Raw genomic sequence first — 21,511 nt, 5'->3', positions numbered from 1 at the left:
ATATGCCATTTTCACCTAATCCTTATTATGCTGCATTTAGTATGCCTTAAATGCCATTTAGCATGCCTTACTGGAATAACATATTTGCAAATAACATGCCCTTTCCTGCTAATCAAAATGTGCATGATAATTCTGTTTTAATGACTGGTTTCAAAGGTCCAACTCAAATGACTAAGGATAAATTAGAAATTCCCAAGTCAAATGAGATCAAACCTAATAAACCAAAGAAGAAACCTAACAAGGCAGGACCCAAGGAAACTTGGGTACCAAAATCAACTTGATTTGGTTTTGATGTGTGCAGGGAAACAGAAAGAATCTTTGGTACCTGGATAGTGGTTATTCAAGGCACATGACTGGAGATTCTACCCTACTCACAGAGTTCAAGGAAAGAGATGGCCCAAGTATTACTTTTGAAGATGACATCAAGGGTTATACTGTGGGATATGGATATGGCTTGATTTCAAAAGACAATGTTATTATTGAAGGGTTGCCCTAGTGGATGGTCTCAAGCACAATTTGTTGAGTATCAGCCATCTTTGTGATAAGGGCAATGCATAACTTGCTAATATGCCATCTAATGTGGAGATGGTTAGTGATGACAGTGATGATGAAAGTGATCAAGAAATAGTGAATAAGGATAATGCAAAAAAATCTACAACTCATGAACCACATAATTCAACATCTGTTGAGTTGCAAAATGCTTCATCCGTCGGGAGACAATCAGCTTCATCCGCTGGGACACAAAGTGCATCATCCATCGGGTCATTAAGAGAAGCTGAAAGTCAGAATAGGTCACTTACAGAAAGTTCCCCTTTCTCAAATCAAAGATTCATAAACTCAGAGGAAGTTTCTAATAATCAAAACTCAGTCACACATCAAGACAACAATGAGGCCTCTTCATCTAGAGCTAATCTACCTCAACAAAGAAAATGGACTAAGGATCACCCCTTTAAGCTCATCATTGGAGATGCATCTTCTAGAGTTCAAACAAGGAGAGCAACTCAAGAAGAATGTCTATATAACAGCTTCCTATCTAAGGAAGAACCAAAGAAGGTAGAAGAAGCTTTGTTGGATCCTGATTGGATTTTAGCTATGCAGGAGAAGCTAAACCAATTTGAAAGGAATAAAGTATAGAAGCTGGTACCCAAGCCTAAAGGAAAGTATCCAATTGACACCAAGTAGGTATTCAGAAACAAGATGGATGAAAATGGCATAGTAATCAGGAACAAAGCTAGATTGGTTGCTAAGGGCTACTCTCAACAAGAAGGAATAGATTTTGATGAAACTTTTGCTCCTGTTGCAAGACTTGAAGCCATCAGAATCTTCTTAGCCTATGCAGCTCATGCCAATTTCAAGGTCTATCAAATGGATGTCAAAAGTGCTTTTCTGAATGGAGATTTGGAGGAGGAAGTCTATGTTAGTCAGCCTCCTGGTTTTGAAGATCCAAATTTCCCAAATCATGTCTACTATCTTTTGAAAGCACTTTATGGACTGAAGCAAGCACCTAGAGCCTGGTATGACACTTTATCAAAGTTTCTTTTGGAAAATCACTTCACAAGAGGTACTGTTGATAAAACTTTATTCATTAGAAATGTTAATGGTTCTAGTATACTTGTTCAAATTTATGTAGATGATATTATATTTGGCTCTACATATGGAAAACTTTGCAAAAAGTTTGTCAAATTGATGTAAAGTAAGTATAAAATGAGTATGATGGGAGAACGAACTTACTTTCTTGGTTTGCAAGTTAAGAAAGTTAGTGATGGAATATTCATTAGTCAAACTAAATACATTCATGATCTTTTAAAGAAGTTTGATCTAATGGATTGCACATCTGCAGAAACTCCCATGGCCACTGCAACTAAGCTTGAATTAAACACTACTGAAAAGTCTATGGATATTTCAAGCTATAGGGGCATGGTTTGACATGAAAGTAGACAGCAATTGGCTTTTCTTTGGATCTGATGGTTTGACATTTTTCCACAGAAGTTTTTTTTTATTAGCTACTTCTATTTTTTCTAAATCAACTTGAGCACTGTCAGAGGTTGACTTGATGACTTTATCAGAACTTGCTGTTTCTTCTGTAGCTTGTTGTTCTTCACTCTGAACAAATCGAGCCTTGTCATAGGTTATCTTTGATTCTTCAGAAATATTCTTTCTTTTCAGATTTTGAACATCTTTATCTTCAGCAAGAATATCATTAGTAACTTGAACCATTTTGCACACTGGCTTTATCAGAATTTGAGGAATATTCATCTCCAGTGGCTTGGTTGGTTCATCAACTTTTCCCTTCCCTTTGTCTTTGGGATCAATCTCAAATTGTGATCTTTTCTTGGGCTTTGATGCCTCAGTATGTGACTTCTCCTTGATCACAATGCCTTTTACCTTAGGCCTTGGAGGTTTCTTTGCAACAGAAGCTTTTGGCTTTAGATTTTTCTTTTCAGCTTTGAATCTAGCTTCTTCCTCCTTGAGATTTTCTAAATCCATTCCTGGATTATGCCTCAGAAATAATCTTCTAGCAATTTCCTCATCAAGTGTCTGAATCTTGGGATCCTTGTAGTAGACAGTAGTCTGCTTTCCCTTGAGCTTCAGAGTTTGCATGAACTTGTGAGAATCTTGACTTCCACCTTGTATCAGAACATCAGGCTTTGTCATCAGACTTTGCTCATCAGAACTTGATATCAGATTTTGAGTTTCAGTACTTGCTATCTGTTGTGCATATGTTATGTACTTGATGATTACACAAACAAAACACCTAAGTAGATTTTACTTAGTGAAATAATGTAGCACTCGACGGATAAGGATTATAGTCCCGACGGATAAATCATTATAGTCCCGACGGAAGATGACTTATTATCCATCGAGTGAGTAGCTTATGTAATAATGAGTCTGTAGCACATTTCTGCATACACCTTTTTATAGATTCTATAGTAGCATATAAGTCATGATTGACTTTAACTAGATATGCAGAATAGGTTGATTAATTGTACATAGATGATGTCTTGTAATTCTGCATAAATGAATTGAAGTCAAGTGCCAAAATAGCTACCGACGGATGATTAACAAAGCCATCGACGGATGATCAAATAGCTATCAACAGATGTTTAATATAGCAGTCGACGGATGATCAATGAAGCCATCAACGGATGATCATAAAGTCGACGGATGATCATGTACTCAACGGATAAAGAATTCAAATATCAGTTGACAGTGACAACTGGTCACATGCGTCGAAGTGTATGCAAATGGAATGAGGAAGCCTATTAACTGGGTAATAGAGAACAAAGTAACAAAGCATTAGACACGATAGTTTTTATAATGATCCTGTCTTTTGACTTTGTAATCTTGGTAATATATAAACCAAGAAGTAGCAAATAGAAACAAGATCTGATACAAAAAGTGAGAAACATTTGTAAGCAGAATTATTAGCATTTCTTTGTATTCTCAATAGTTCATATTTGTAAGCAGCTGTGAGCATTCTTGCACACAGAGTTCTCTCGATATAATATATATCTCTGGTGGAATTGTTTAAATCCACCAGAAAGTTTTTAAAGACTCTTTTTTTTAATTACTTGTGTTTTGATTCACCTAAGTTTTTATTCCGCATTGTGCTAATCAATACACTTATATTTATATTCGAGTTCGAACATTTTTATTTTAAGAAAAAGGTTCAAGAATTCCATTCAACCCCCTTCTGTAATTCTTGCTATATTGTTAAGGGACTAACAATTGGTATCAGAGCTTGCTCTTAACTTATAAAGAGTTTAAAGATCAAAATAATTCAGCAAGATGAACAAGAAGGATGTTGGAGTCAAGATTCCTTTTCTAGATAAAGATAATTACCATCATTGGAAGGTAAAGATGCATCTTCATATGCTTTCTCAAGATGAGGCCTATGTGGACTGCATAGAAAGAGGCCCTCATGTTCCAATGAGAGCTGCAACAGGAAACGAGCCATCAGTCCCCAAGCCAAGGCATGAATGGTCTGATCCTGACATTGAACAGGTCAGGAAGGATAAAAAGGCCATGAATATTCTGTTTAATGGAGTTGATGCAGACATGTTTGACAACATTATCAACTGCAACACTGCCAAGGAAGTTTGGGATACTATACAGATAATCTGTGATGGCACGGAGCAAGTCAGAGAAAATAAGATGCAGCTCTTGATTCAGCAATATGAGCATTTTCACAATGAGGAAAGTGAGTCACTCACTGACATTTTTAGTAGGTTTCAAAAACTACTAAATGCTCTCAAGTTGCATGGAAGGGTCTATCAGACTAAAGACTCTAATACGAAATTCCTTAGATCTCTTCCAAAGGAATGGAAACCAATGACAGTCTCATTAAGAAACTCACAAGATTATAAGGAGTTTACTTTGGAGAGACTGTATGGCATCCTAAAAACCTATGAGCTTGAAATAGAGCAGGATGAAAGGATGGAGAGAGGAAAGAAGAAAGGAGGATCCATTGCACTAGTTGCTGAGTTGGAAAAGGAGAAGGAAGTGAAGATGGAAGCTGTTGAATCAACTTCAAAGGTCTGTGAGAACAAGGGCAAGGGGCTTGCAGTAGAAAGTGAAGATTCATTGAGTCAAGATGACATGGAGGACATTGATGAGCACCTAGCATTTCTTTCCAGGAAATTTGCCAAGCTCAAGTTCAGGAAGAACTTTGGAGCAGCCAAGCCAAATAGAAACATGGTGGATAAGTCAAAATTCAAATGTTTTAAATGTGGCTTGGCAGGGCATTTTGCCAGTGAGTGTAGGAAGTCAGATTCCAGCAAGAAAAAGTTTGAGTCTGTGGATTATAAGCAAAAATATTTTGATCTACTCAAGCAAAAGGAAAGGGCTTTTATTACACAAGAAAATGACTGGGCAGCAGATGGTCTGGATGAAGATGAAGATGTCAGCTATGTCAATCTAGCCCTAATGGCCAAGTTTGATGAGACAGAGACAAGTTCCTCAAGCAATCAGGTAATTACTACAAACCTTGCACATTTATCTAAAGCTGAGTGTAATGATGCCATTAATGACATGTCTACAGAATTATATTATTTGTGTGTTACACTTAAGTCTCTTACTAAAGAAAATGCTAAAATTAAAGAAAATAATTTGTTTTTAAGTGAGAGGAATAATGTGCTTGAGTCTCAGTTTATTGATTTTGAGAAATTAAGAATTGAGTGTAAGATTGCTAAGGAGGAATTAACTGAGTCCTTGAAAAAGGAAGAAATTTTAAAGAAGCAGTTCGAGCGTGAACAAGAAGTGATTAAAGCATGGAAAACATCCAGGGATGTGCATGCAAAAATCACCAAAGTTCAAGGAATCGAGTCTTTCTGTGATGAAGCCTGGAAAAAGAACAAAGAGACATTAGAACCTAATTTGGTAGATGGACTGCTAACAGATGTAGACTCGACGAATGATGAGGATTATCCATCGGATAACAAAAAGTGTTATCCGTCGGATAACAAAATCCTCATCCGTCGGCTGTGAGCAAGCCCATTAGCAAAGCCAAACTAGTTAAGCTGAATGAGAAGTATGGGTCTGTTTCCAAGAACTTTGTTTCAGGAGAGTCAAGTCAAGTTAAGAAAGGGAAAAAGGCTAATGTTGGTCACATGACTGTCAAACAGTTAAGTGACAGACTGGAAAAGATTGAGGTAAAAACAGAGACTAAAAGGAAAAACAATAGGAATGGTAAAGTAGGGATTAACAAACACAATAAATACACACCTAATAAATATGCTCCCAGAAAAATCTGTGTCAAGTGTGGTAGTGTAAATCATCTGTCTATTAATTGCAAATCTGCCATGCCTACTTTCATGTCTGTGCAGCCTCAATTTCCTAACATGAATGCCATGCCTCCCATGCCTGTTAATGCTATGTCTACACAGAACATGAATGCACAATTTGCTAATATGCCATTTGCACGTAACCCTTATTATGCTGCATATAGTATGCCATAAATGCCATTTAGCATGCCTGACTGGAATAACATGTTTACCCATAGCATGCCATTTCCTGTTAGTCATAATATGCATGATAATTCTGTTGCAATGAATGGTTTCAAAGGCCCAACTCAAATGACTAAGGATGAATCTGAAATTCCTAAGTCAAATGAAATAAGGCCTAAGAAACAGAAAAAAAAGCTAACAAGGCAGGACCCAAGGAAACTTGAGTACCAAAATCAACTTGATTTGATTTTGATGTGTACAGGGAAATAGAAAGAATCTTTGGTACTTGGATAATGGTTGTTCAAGACACATGACTGGTGATTCTACCCTGCTCACAGAGTTCAAGGAGAGAGCTGGCCCAAGTATTACTTTTGGAGATGACAGCAAGGGTTATACTGTGGGATATGGCTTGATTTTAAAGGACAATGTCATCATTGAGGAGGTTACCTTAGTGGATGGTCTCAAACATAATCTGTTGAGTATCAGCCAGCTTTGTGACAAAGGCAATTCAGTAACCTTCAACTCAGAAGCCTGTGTTGTGACTAATAAAAGAAGCAACAAAGTGGTTCTCACTGGTGTGAGAAAAGGAAATGTGTACCTAGCTGATTTCAACTCATCTAATGCAGAATTTGTAACTTGTCTTCTCAGAAAAGTAAGTCAAGATGAAAGTTGGCTATGGCACAAGAAGCTATCCCATCTAAACTTCAAGACCATGAATGAGCTGGTAAAGAAAGAACTGGTAAGAGGCATTCCTCTAGTGGAGTTTTCAAAGGATGGACTATGTGATGCCTGCCAAAAAGGGAAGCATATTAAAGCATCATTCAGGAAGAAACTTGATTCAATAATTGAAGAGCCTTTACAACTGCTTCACATGGATTTGTTTGGACCAGTCAATGTATTGTCCATCTCAAGGAAAAGATTTTGCCTAGTAATTGTAGATGATTTCTCAAAGTTCTCTTGGACATATTTCCTAAAGTCTAAAGATGAGGCTAGTGAAATCATTATCAATCACATAAGGCAAGTCAATAATCATCCTGATTTCAAGGTAAGAAGAATCAGGAGTGACAATGGAACTGAGTTCAAGAATTCTGTCATGAGAGCAATTTTGTGAGGAAAATGGGATTCTGCATGAGTTTTTAGCAGCAAGGACTCCACAACAGATGGAGTAGTGGAAAGGAAGAACAAATCACTTATTAAAGCTGCAAGGACAATGCTTGAAGAATCTAAACTGCCGATATATTTCTGGGCTGAAGCTGTAAATACTGCATGCTACACTCAGAATATTTCTCTGGTTAATCCAGCAAGATGCATGACTCCCTATCAATTGTTCAAGAACAAAAAGTCAACTCTAAACTTTCTTCATGTCTTTGGCTGCAAATGCTATATTCTGAGAAATCAAACTGATCAAAATGGGAAGTTTGATGCTAAAGCAGATGAAGGAATTTTTGTTGGATATGCTGTTGGTAAAGCATATAGAGTCTACAATATAAGAACCAACATTGTTGTGGAATCAATACATGTTGTGTTTGATGATAAAAAGATTGAAGGACTGAAAGATGGAGATTACCATGAGAGCCTCAAATTTGACAATGTGGAGATGGTTAGTGATGACAGTGATGATGAAAGTGATAAAGAGAATGTATCTAAGGATAATGCAGACAAATCTACCACTAATGAAGCACAAAACTCAACATCTGTTGAGTTGCACAATGCTTCATCCGTCGGAAGGCAATCTGCATTATCCGTCGGGAGACAACCTGCTTCATCCGTTGGTACTCAAAATTCACCATCCGTCGAGTTATCAAAAGGTGCAGGAAGTCAAGACAGATCACCTATTGAAAGTTCCCCTTTCTCAAATCAAAGATCCACAAACTCAGGGGGAGTTTCAAATAGTCAAAACTCAATTACACATCAAGACAACAATGAGGTCTCTTCATCTAGAGCTAATCTACCTCAACAAAGGAAATGGACAAAAGATCACCCCTTTGATCTTATCATTGGTGATGTTTCTTCTAGAGTTCAAAAAAGAAGAGCAACTCAGGAAGAATGTCTATACAGCAGCTTTCTTTCCAAGGAAGTACCAAAGAAGGTAGAAGAAGCCTTGTTGGATCCTGATTGGATATTAGCTATGCAGGAGGAGCTAAACCAATTTGAAAGGAATAATGTGTGGAAGCTGGTACCCAAGCCCAAAGGAAAGATTCCAATTGACACCAAATGGGTATTCAGAAACAAGATGGATGAAAATGGCATAGTAGTCAGGAACAAAGCTAGATTGGTTGCTAAGGGCTATTGTCAACAAGAAGGAATAGATTTTGATGAAACATTTGCTCCTGTTGCAAGACTTGAAGCCATCAGAATCTTCTTAGCCTATGCAGCCCATGCCAATTTCAAGGTCTATCAAATGGATTTCAAAAGTGCCTTTCTGAATGGAGATTTGGAGGAAGAAGTATATGTCAGTCAACCTCCTGGTTTTGAAGATCCAAATTTTCCAGAACATGTCTATTATATTTTGAAAGCACTTTATGGACTGAAGCAAGCACCTAGAGCCTGGTATGACACTTTATCAAAGATCCTTTTGGAAAATCACTTCACAAGAGGTACTGTAGATAAAACTTTATTTTTCAGGAATGTTAATGACTCTAGTATACTTGTTCAAATTTATGTAGATGATATTATTTTTGGTTCTACAGATGAGAAACTTTGCAAAAAGTTTGCCAAATTGATGCAAAGTAAGTATGAAATGAGTATGATGGGAGAACTAACTTACTTTCTTGGTTTACAAGTTAAGCAAGTTATTGATGGAATATTCATTAGTCAAACCAAATACATTTTTGATCTTTTAAAGAAGTTTGATCTAATGGATTGCTCATCTGCAAAAACTCCCATGGCCACAACAACTAAGCTTGAATTAAACACTACTGAAAAGTCTGTGGATATTTCAAGTTATAGAGGCATGGTTGGCTCACTTCTGTACTTAACAGCTAGTAGGCCAGATATAATGTTTGCTACATGTTTATGTGCTAGATTTCAGGCTGATCCTAGAGAATCTCACTTAATAGCTATTAAGAGAATTTTCAGATATCTCAAGGGAACACCAAACCATGGTATTTGGTACCCTAGAGATTCTGGTTTTGATCTAACTAGTTATTCAGATGCAGATTATGCAGGTTGTAGAATTGATAGAAAGAGTACAACAGGAACCTGTCAATTTCTAGGAAACAAGCTTGTGTCCTGGTTCAGTAAAAAGCAAAATTCAGTTTCTACTTCTACAGCTGAAGCTGAATATATTGCTGCTGGCAGTTGCTGTGCACAAATTTTATGGATGAGAAATCAATTGCTGGACTATGGTTTGCAAGTTGAGAGGATTCCAATTTTCTGTGATAACACAAGTGCAATTGCCATCACTAAAAATCCAGTGCAACATTGAAGGACAAAGCACATAGATATCAAGTACCATTTCATAAGGGAACATGTAATGAATTGTACTGTGGAGCTACATTTTGTTCCAAGTAAGAAACAACTTGCAGATATCTTTACCAAGCCACTAGATGAATCCACCTTTTCAAGGTTGGTAAGTGAGTTAGGTATGCTTAATTACTCTTAAATCTATCTGAGTTATTTTGCAAGTTGATATGCAGCCAGAAATTTAATTGATTTTTCAGTCTTGGATGAAATTTTGGCTAAGTCAAAACTTACATCTCGACGGATGACCCTTATCCATCGAGTTTGGTCATCCGTCGACATACAATTTGCTAATAAAAATCAATTACTTTTCTGGAATATTTTATGTCTCGACGGATAACTGTTTATCCTCATCCGTCGAATTGTCTTAATCTCAGCCGTTAATTCCCTGTACATTATCCATCGAGTATACTTACAGTTTGTAAGCATTACACGACGGATAATGGGTGGAATTTTTATAGTTTATTTTTAAACGGCTATTTTAGACAATTTCTATTGGTTACTCTATTTTACTTTATTATTTTTATCAGTTATTTTTGAGATAGTATAAAAGCTTATTTCATTGCAATTGTTTTCTTTTATCATTCTCAAATTCAACTGCTCTAAATTTCATTCTCTCTCAAGCACTTACACTTCTTCTCTTCAAGTTTTTATTCTCTAACAATGGCACCTGTTGTAAAGATTATGTCTCAAACTGGGTTCATTTATGAGAAGAACAATTTCACTCCATTAGTTAACAAGGGTAGTAAGCAATCAGATGACTATTACAAGATGATGGACTTTGTGAAGAATTGCAAGCTCAATTATGCCATGCTGGAATCACCCACAATCTTCTGTAAAGTTGTTGAAGAGATGTGGACCACTGCTACCTACAACTATACTGACAAGACCATCACTCTAACCATCAAAGGTAAAGAATTCTGTATCAATAGTGATGTGATAAAAGCATGTTTCGAAATTCCTGATAACAATGTGACTTCACCACACAATGACACTGATATTATAAATATGCTTAATTCCATGCACTATGCACTTCCTACTTCTAAACTGAGTGGTATTAGGAGAATGGGTCTTAGGAAGGAGTGGAGTTTCTTGTGTGATGTAGTTACAAAGATTTTCTCAGGAAAGATCAGTAATTTTGATTCAGTGAATATTTCCATGCTTAACATGCTATATATGCTAGTTACAGATAAATTTTATAATTTCAGTGACCTTGTCTTGTTTGAGTTAGGTTTTAAATTAGGTGAGTTAACTAAAAAAGGTAAGAATGTGTATTATGCTAGATTTCTTATGTTATTGGCTAACCACCTCTGTGAAGAGATTGTGCTTGAGAACCCTAACAACAAACTGGATTGTTGGGTTCAAGAGAGAAGGCTCATTGCAGATTTGAACAGGGCCAATCATCACAAGGATGTGCCAATGTTCTACTTTCCTATAATGCAGGCACCTCAGGTAAGTGAGGTAAGTTCATCCATCCCTACAACTATTCCAACCTCCACAATTTCTTTGAGTTCGGGAGTAGCTATGGCAACTGTGCCAATGACCAAATAGTTGCCTACCAAAGCTGCCAAACCTACTACTATTTCCAAATCCAAATCAAAGAAAACCGCCTCTGGTATCTCTCAAAAGATGCCAGTTGAAAAATCCACAAAAGCCAAGGAGGGGAGTGTGAAGGAGGGAAAGTCAGGTGAGGGAAGGGGTGAACATCAAAGAAACCCCAAGAATAAGGTTGGAGAGTTGAGTGAATCCCAGCCTAGCCACACTGCAGTTTCCCAACAAACTGCAGTTGTTAAAAAGGATAAAAGCTCACTTCTAGCTGCATCCTCCCAAAAGGATGTAGTTATTAAACAAAGCTCTCAACCAAGAGCACAGGCCAAGAGGGTTAGGGACACAAGCTCACCCCAAACTTATACAAGAAAGAAGAAATCTAAAACCTCTGGGGATGCGCAGGATACACACACAGTGCAAACTGGTGCTAAAGATACAGTCAGTGCACCTTCTCAAGTTCAGTTTGATATGGCTCCAATAAATGTGGAGTCACAGCCAAAATCTCTAGTTATAGAAGCACCTCAAACACCATACTCACCAACAAATTCTCTGGATGTGGATATGATAAACACATCAATTCCTGATTCCCCTTCTTTAACTCTGTTGGGGAAGCCACAATCCAGTGCAAGTGAGCATCATCTTTTAGATGATTTGTTGGCTCACTTGCTAATTCTTTCAGAAACTGTTGTGTCATCTGTGCCTAAAATTTCTTCAATCAGCACATAATTATATTCCATATCAATTAGAATATATCTTGTAACTGTGTACTATATGAACACAGCTTAGGGTTTACACTAGATGTGTTATTATTATCGAGAATATTATTGATTATAACCTAGCAGCTCTTAGTGATATTTGTTCGTCACTAAGAGAGAACAACAGTTCATATTGTAACAGAGTTTATTTGAATATACTTGATCTTTGTTACATACTTGTGTTAAAATCGATTTGATTGTATAAACACTATATTCAACCCCCTTCTATAGTGTTGTGTGACCTAACATATAATTCTTGTTGTATTTTTAGGGGATAGCAATTGGTCTCAGAGCAAGCTCTTGAAGTACAAAGAGTGTAAAGATCACAACAAACAACAAGATGAACAAGAAGGATGTTGGAGTTAAAATTCCCTTTCTGGACAAAGACAATTATCACCACTGGAAGGTGAAAATGCATCTACATCTTCTTTCTCAAGATGAGGCCAATGTGGATTGCATATAGAGAGGTCCTCATGTACCAATGAGAGCTGCAACATGCAATGAACCATCGTCAGATCCTGATCTTGAGCAAGTCAGGAAAGACAAGAAGGCCATGAATATATTGTTCAATGGAGTTGATGGTGATATGTTTGATAACATCATTAAATGCAAAACATCCAAGGAGGTTTGGGACACTATCCAGATTATTTGTGATGGTACTGAGCAAATAAGGGAGAATAAGATGCAGCTGCTAATTCAGCAATATGAGCACTTCCATTGTGAAGATAGTGAGTCTCTCACTGATATTTTCAGTAGATTTCAAAAACTATTAAATGCTCTGAAGTTGCATGGAAGAGTCTATCAAACAAAAGACTCTAACTTCAAGTTCCTTAGATCTCTTCCAAAGGAGTGGAAACCAATGAGAGTCTCATTGAGAAATTCTCAGGATTACAAGGAGTTCACCTTGGAGAGACTATATGGCATCCTGAAAACTTATGAGCTTGAAATAGAGCAAGATGAGAGGATGGAGAAAGGAAGGAAGAAAAGAGGGTCCATAGCACTGGTTGCTGAGTTAGAGAAGGAGAAAGGGATGAAGGTAAAAGCTGTTGAGTCTACATCAAAGGTCTGTGAAAGCAAGGGCAAAGGGCTGGTAGCTGAAAATGAAGATCATTTGAGCCAAGATGATATGGATGATATTGATGAACATTTAGCATTCCTTTCCAGAAGATTTGTCAAGCTCAAGTTCAAAAAGAACTTTGGAGCAGCCAAGCCAAGTAGAAACATGGTGGATCAATCCAAATTCAAATGTTTCAAATATGGCTTGGCAGGGCATTTTGCCAGTGAGTGTAGAAAGTCAGATTCCAGCAAAAAGAAGTTTGAGCCTGTTGATTACAAATAGAAATATTTTGGGTTGCTCAAGCAAAAGGAAAGGGCTTTCATTATACAGGAAAATGACTGGGCAGCTGATGGATTGTATGAAGATAAAGATGTAAGCTATGTCAATCTAGCCTCGATGGCCAAGTCTGATGAAACAGAAACAAGTTCTTCAAGTAATCAGGTAATCACCACTAACCTAGCACATTTATCTAAAGCTGAGTGTAATGATGCAATCAATGACATGTCTACAGAATTATATCACTTGCGTGTTACACTTAAGTCCCTCACTAAGGAAAATGCTAAAATTAAAGAAAACAATTTGTTTTTGAGTGAGAGGAATAATGTGTTAGAGTCTCAGTTTATTGAATTTGAAAAATTGAGAATTGAGTGTAAGATTGCTAAGGATGAATTAACTGAGTCCTTGAAGAAAAAAGAGATTTTAAAGAAGCAGCTTGATTGAGAACAAGAAGTGATTAAAGCATGGAAATCATCCAGAGACGTTCATGCTCAAATCACTAAAGTTCAAGGTATTGAGTCCTTTTGTGATGCAGCCTGGAAAAAGAGTAAGGAGAAACTGGAATCCAACTTGGTTGAAGGATTGTTGACAGATATGGACTCGACGGATGATGAGAATCATCCATCGGATAACCAAAAGGATTATCCGTCGAGTGACAAAGAGCAACATCCGTCGGTTGTGAGTAAACCTGTGAGCAAAGCTAAGCTTGCCAAGCTGAATGAAAAATATGGATCAGTTTCTAAAAACTTTGTTTCAGGAGAATCAAGTCAAGTGAAGAAGGAGAAGAAAGTTAATGTTGGTCATCTGTCCATCAAGCAATTGAATGATATATTAGAAAAGACTGAGGTTAAAATAGAAACTAAAAAGAAAAATAATAGAAATGGGAAAGTAGGAATTAACAAGCATAACAACTACAAACCTGATAATTATGCACCAAGAAAAATATGTGTTAAGTGTGGTAGTGTTAATCACCTGTCTGTTAATTGTAAACTTGCCATGCCTACTCCTATGTCTGTGCCTCCCACTTTTCCCAACATGACTGCCATGCCTACCATGCCTACCATGCCTATGAATGCTATGTCTACTCAGAATATGAATGCACAACTTGCTAATATGCCATTTGCACCTAATCCTTATTATGCTGCATTTAGTATGCCTTAAATGCCATTTAGCATACCTTACTGGAATAACATATTTGCAAACAGCATGCATTTTCCTGCTAATCAAAATGTGCATGATAATTCTGTTTTAATGACTGGTTTCAAAGGTCCAACTCAAATGACTAAGGATAAATTAGAAATTCCCAAGTCAAATGAGATCAAACCTAATAAACCAAAGAAGAAACCTAACAAGGCAGGACCCAAGGAAACTTGGGTACCAAAATCAACTTGATTTAGTTTTGATGTGTGCAGGGAAATAGAAAGAATCTTTGGTACCTGGATAGTGGTTGTTTAGGGCACATGACTGGAGATTCTACCCTACTCACAGAGTTCAAGGAAAGAGCTGGCCCAAATATTAATTTTGGAGATGACATCAAGGGTTATACTGTGGGATATGGCTTGATTTCAAAAGACAATGTCATCATTGAAGGGTTGCCCTAGTGGATGGTCTCAAGCACAATTTGTTGAGTATCAGCCATCTTTGTGATAAGGGCAATTCAATAACCTTCAATTCAAAAGCCTGTGTTGTGACAAACAAAAGAAGCAACAAAGTAGTTCTCACTGGAGTGAGAAAAGGGAAGATGTATCTAGCTGACTTTAACTCATCTAATGCAGAATCTGTCACTTGTCTTCTCAGTAAAGCAAGTCAAGATAAAAGTTGGCTATGCCACAAGAAGTTGTCCCATCTAAACTTCAAGACCATGAATGAGCTTGTAAAGAAAGAACCGGTTAGAGGCATTCTTCAAGTGGAGTTTCCTAAGGATGGATTGTGTGATGCCTCCCAAAAAGGAAAGCAGATTAAAGCATCATTCAGAAAGAAGCTTGATTCAACAATTGAAGAACCTTTACAATTGCTACACATAAATTTATTTGGACCAGTCAATGTGTTGTCCATTTCAAGGAAAAGATTTTGCCTAGTAATTGTGGATGATTTCTCAAAGTTCTTTTGGACATATTTTCTAAAGCCTAAAGATGAAGCTAGTGAAATCATTATCAATCACATAAGGCAAGTCAACAATCATCCTGATTTTAAAGTAAGAAGAATCAGGAGTGATAATGGAACTGAGTTTAAGAATTCTATGATGAGATCATTTTGTGAAGAGAATGGGATTATGTATGAGTTTTCTGTAGCAAGGACTCCACAACAAAATGGAGTAGTGGAAAGAAAGAACAAATCTCTTATTGAAGCTATAAGGACAACGCTTGAAGAATCAAAGTTACCAACATATTTTTGGGCTGAAGCTGTGAATACTGCCTGCTACACTCAGAATATTTCTTTGATTAATCAAGCAAAGTGTATGACACCCTACCAATTGTTCAAGAACAAGAAACCAACTCTGAATTTTCTTCATGTCTTTGGCTGTAAATGTTTTATCTTGAGGAATCAAACTGATCAACATGGGAAGTTTGATGCTAAAGCAGATGAATGAGTTTTTGTTGGATATGCTGTGGGAAAGGCATATAGGGTCTATGATCTAAAAACCAACATTGTTATGGAATCAATACATGTTGTGTTTGATGACAAAATGATTGAAGGACTGCAAGATGGAGATTTCCATGAAAGTCTCAAGTTTGATAATGTGGAGATGGTTAGTGATGACAGTGATGATGAAAGTGATCAAGAAACAGTGAATAAGGATAATGCAAAAAAATCTACAACTCATGAAGCACATAATTCAACATCTGTCGAGTTGCAAAATGCTTCATCCATCGGGAGACAATCTTCCTTATCCATCGGGAGACAATCAGCTTCATCCGCTGGGACATAAAGTGCATCATCCATCGGGTCATTAAGAGAAGCTGAAAGTCAGAATAGGTCACCTACAGAAAGTTCCCCTTTCTCAAATCAAAGATTCACAAACTCAGAGGGAGTTTCTAATAATCAAAACTCAGTCACACATCAAGACAACAATGAGGCCTCTTCATCTAGAGCTAATCTACCTCAACATAGAAAATGGACTAAGGATCACCCCTTTAAGCGCATCATTGGTGATGCATCTTCTAGAGTTCAAACAAGGAGAGCAACTCAAGAAGAATGTCTATATAACAGCTTCCTATCTAAGGAAGAACCAAAGAAGGTAGAAGAAGCTTTGTCAGATCCTGATTGGATTTTAGCTATGCAGGAGGAGCTAAACCAATTTGAAAGGAATAAAGTATAGAAGCTGGTACCCAAGCCTAAAGGAAAGTATCCAATTGACACCAAGTGGGTATTCAGAAACAAGATGGATGAAAATGGCATAGTAATCAGGAACAAAGCTAGATTGGTTGCTAAGGGCTACTGTCAACAAGAAGGAATAGATTTTGATGAAACTTTTGCTCCTGTTGTAAGACTTGAAGTCATCAGAATCTTCTTAGCCTATGCAGCTCATGCCAATTTCAAGGTCTATCAAATGGATGTCAAAAGTGCTTTTCTGAATGGATATTTGGAGGAGGAAGTCTATGTTAGTCAGCCTCCTGGTTTTGAAGATCCAAATTTCCCAAATCATGTCTACTATCTTTTGAAAGCACTTTATGGACTGAAGCAAGCACCTAGAGCCTGGTATGACACTTTATCAAAGTTTCTTTTGGAAAATCACTTCACAAGAGGTACTGTTGATAAAACTTTATTCATTAGAAATGTTAATGGTTCTAGTATACTTATTCAAATTTATGTAGATTATATTATATTTGGCTCTACCGATGAAAAACTTTGCAAAAAGTTTGTCAAATTGATGTAAAGTAAGTATAAATTGAGCATGATGGGAGAACGAACTTACTTTCTTGGTTTGCAAGTTAAGCAAGTTAGTGATGGAATATTCATTAGTCAAACTAAATACATTCATGATCTTTTAAAGAAGTTTGATCTAATGGATTGCACATCTGCAGAAACTCCCATGGCCACTACAACTAAGCTTGAATTAAACACTACTGAAAAGTCTGTGGATATTTCAAGTTATAGGGGCATGGTTGGCTCACTACTATACTTAACAGCTAGTAGTCCAGATATAATGTTTGCTACTTGCCTTTGTGCTAGATTTCAGGCTGATCCTAGAGAATCTCACCTAGTAGCTATTAAGAAAATTTTCAGATATCTCAAGGGAACACCAAATCTTGGCATTTGGTACCCTAGAGATTCTGGTTTTGATCTAACTTGTTATTCAGAAGCTTGTGTCCTGGTTCAGTAAAAAGCAAAATTCAGTCTCTACTTCTACAGCTGAAGATGAATATATTGATGCTGGTAGTTGCTGTGCATATATTTTGTGGATGAAAAACCAATTATTGGACTATGGTCTACAAGTGGATATAATTTTTATTTTCTGTGATAACACAAGTGCAATTGCCATCACTGAAAATCCAGTACAACATTCAAGAACAAAGCACATAGACATCAAGTACCACTTCATAAGGGAACATGTGATGAATGGTAATGTGGAACTTCATTTTTTCCAAGTGAAAAGGAGCTTGCAGACATATTTACCAAGCCACTTGATGAATCCACCTTTTCAAGGTTGGTAAGTGAGTTAAGTATGCTTAATTATTCTTGAATCATTTATTTTTGCAAGTTGATATGCAGCCATAAACTTAATTGATTTTTCTGTTTTGGATGAAATTTTGGCTAAGTCAAAATTTACATCCCGACGGATGCTCATTATCCATCGAGGATGCTCATTATCCATCGAGTTTGATCATCCGTCGGAATACTAGTTGTTAATAAAAATCAATTATTTTTATGGAATATTTTATAACTCGACGGATAACTGATGTATCCTCATCCGTCAAATTGTCTCAATCCTAGTCGTTAAAACTCTGAACATCATCCATCGAGTATACTTACAGTTTGTAAGCATGAGATGACGGAAAGTGACATAATTTTTACAGTTTATTTATTTTTTAAACAGCTATTTTGGGAAATTTTTATTGGTCTCTTTATTTCACTGTATTATTTTTGTCAGTTTATTTCTGAGATAGTATAAAAGCTAAATTCATTTTTATTCTAATCTTTTATCATTCCCAAGAATCAATTGCTCTAACTTCTTTCTTCCTCAAAAGCAAATACTTTCTTTGCAAATTTTCCATTCTCTAACAATGGCTCCAGTCGTCAAAATCATGTCTCAAACTGGATATATCTATGAAAAGAACAACTTCACAGCTCTTGTGAACAAGGAGATTCCACAGTCTGGTGAGTTCCACAAGATGATGGATTTTGTGAAGAACTGCAAACTTAGTTATGCTATGCTGGAATCTCCCACTATCTACTGTGAGGTTGTAGAGGAGATATGGACAACTGCAGTGTACAAATCTACTGACAAGACCATTACATTCACTCTAAAAGGTAAGCAGTTTTGCATAAATAGTGACATTGTCAAAGCATGCTTTAGATTTCCTGATAATACTGCTACTGCTCCACAAACAGATATAGTTAACATGCTAAATTCCATGGGCTATGCACTTTTCACTTCTAAGTTAAGTGAAATTAGGAGGTTAGGTCTTAAAAAGGAATGGAGCTTTTTGTGTGATGCGGTCACTAAGGTATTTTCTGGTAAGATTAGTAATTTTGATTCTATTAACATTTCTATGCTTAATATGCTAGTTATTGATAAGTACTTTAATTTCAGTGACTTGATCTTGTTTGAGTTAGGGTATAAGTTAGGAGAACTGAATAAGAGAGGTAAAAGTGTCTACTATGCTAAATTTTTTATGATGCTTGCTAACCACCTAATTGAGAACATTATAATTGAGAATCCAACCAACAAGCTAAATTGTTGGGTTCAAGAAAGAAGGATTATTGTAGATCTCAATAGGACAAACCACCACAAAGAGGTGCCTCTCCTTTATTTTCCAATTATGGAGGGACCTCAGGTAAGTGAGGTAAGTTCTACTGTCTCCACTCTTCCAACCTCACACACCTCTTTGCCTTCAAATGTAGCAATGAAATCTGTGTCTTTGACCCAACAGATGCCTACTCAAGCTATTAAATCACAAATTTTAAAATCCAAGTCTAAGAAATCCCCCTCTAGTTTCTTTCAAAAGAAATCAGTTGTAAAATCCACTAAACAAAAAGAGGGGAGTGTGAAGATGAGCGAGAAAGGTGAGGGACAAGGGTGAAAATCAAAGAAACCCTAAGGATAAGGCTGGTGAGAAGAATGTACCCAAACCTTGCCACACCACAGTTTCTCAACAAACTATGGTTATTAATAAGGAAATAAGCTCAATTCTAGTTTCATCCTCCCAAAAGGATGTTAATATTGAAACAAGCTCCCAACCAGGAGCACAAGCCAAGAGGGCAGGGACACTAGCTCACCACAAACTTATGCTAGAAAGAAAAGATTAAAAACCCTTGGGGATGCACAGGGCACACACAGTGCAAACTGGTGCTAAAGACCCAATCACTGCACCATCTCAAAGTCAGGTTGATGTGACTCCAATAAATATGGAGTCACAACCAAAATCTTTATCAATTGAAGCACCTGAAACACCAAATTCACCCACACACTCACTGGATGTTGACATGATCAATACATCACTTACAAATTCTCCATCTGTAACTCTATTGGAGAAGCCAAAAATCCAAGCAAGAGAGCATCATCTTTTAGATGATTTGTTGGCTCACTTGCCATTTCTTTCTGAGTCTGTTGAGACATCTGTGCCAAAATTTTCATCAATCTGCACAGAGTCTACAATAGTCTCCACTCCAAACTTATTCATTTCTTCTATCCCGATGGATATTCATCATCCGTCTAGTAGTGATTGTATCCTGACGGATAAGCTTGACAGCAGTCATCCTTCGAATAGCCATACTACTGTCCCGATGGATATCCTCATCCGTCGGGTGTCACTGCACAACTTCAAATTTCTTCAATTCTTACAAGTGCAGAAGACTTAGTGGTAGTATAATCACTCTTAGGACTGAGGGAATGGAGTGAATTGAGTGAGAGGCTGGGTTTCTCCTAGGCAAAAGGAGAGAATAAGAGTGATCAAATGTAGTCCATTTCTTCAGGACTGGCAAAATTGAGTGAGAGGAGTCCCACCTTAGATGGTGAAGGTGAGGGTGTGAGGGTGGGGAGCCAAGGGGAGCTCTTGATGCAAAAAGAGAGAGAAATTGAGAGAAATGCAGGTACATGAGGGATAAGGATGGACATCATTGCTAGTGAGTCAATGAAAGCCAATGATGCAGATATAGAGAAACTATCTCAGCATAATCAAGTTGTTATAGGTTCCATCACTTTGGATGCTGAGGCATTTACTCATCCTGTTCCAGCATATCAAATTTTGGTTGGACAGGGTAATGAAAATGCAGAAAGAATGCTGAACTTGGTGCACACCACCCAGTCAATGCAAAGAGCTAAGGATGCCATCACAACTATGCCACTTAGAGCTGATGATGATGTTGACTATGGGACTGGGGAATCTGCTGATTTCTTTGGAAATGATGGTGAAAGTGAGGAGCTCATGAAGACAGGGGGAGAAGCAGGCACCAGTTCTAGATCTGGCCTTCCTTCATGGGTATTCTCCAAGGACTGTGATCTTCAACATTTCAAGGTTACACCCATTCATCAAATTCAGGAAATACACAATGCTATTCAATCTACAACAGATGCAGGCACCAGGCAGCTCTTTCAGGCACATCTAAATTCTCTGCAACTGCATCAAATTTAAGGCCTTCAACACAACCAGGATATCACTTCTATCAAGAAAGAGATCAATCAAGTAAAGAAGGATATTTCTGACAGATTAGATGCCAAACTTCCAGAAGCTACAATGATTAATATTAAAAGACAGCTAAGGAAGAACACTGGTCTTGCAACCAAGGTGGATTCCTTGGATAAAAGAATGACTGATATGGAAGCTTCTCTAATAACTATTCATCTACATCAAGCACAACAAACAGACTTGCTTCAAGAGCTAGTGGCAGCACAAACCTCTTCCTCTACTCTACTTGCTGATAACAAAAAGGGGGAAAAAGAAAGCACTATTGTCCCAATCAGTCAAGAGGGATCAAGGAGTGAGGGTGAGCAGAAAGTGCTAAACATCCAAGTCATCAAAGTAATTGTGCCAACAATTGCTTTTACAAAGCCACCAGTCATGGACAACATTGACATAATAAATCTGGCAGCATCAAGATTAAACACATATGACAAACTGCTAAAAATTGATGTAGCAGCAGTTGAGAAGAAGTTAGAAGAAAAATGGAGAAAGATAGATGCAGAAATTCAACAAAAGTTTGGGCCAATTAAGAAGCCAGACAAAACATTCATTCATCACTCTCAAGTCAAGAACATTTATGTGAATGAAATGAGTATGAATTATCTGGAAAAAGGCCAAACATTG

This window comes from Apium graveolens, chromosome 9 (assembly GCF_009905375.1).
Source record: "Apium graveolens cultivar Ventura chromosome 9, ASM990537v1, whole genome shotgun sequence".
Classification (NCBI taxonomy): domain Eukaryota; kingdom Viridiplantae; phylum Streptophyta; class Magnoliopsida; order Apiales; family Apiaceae; genus Apium; species Apium graveolens.
Note: the sequence above shows the minus strand (reverse complement) of the source record.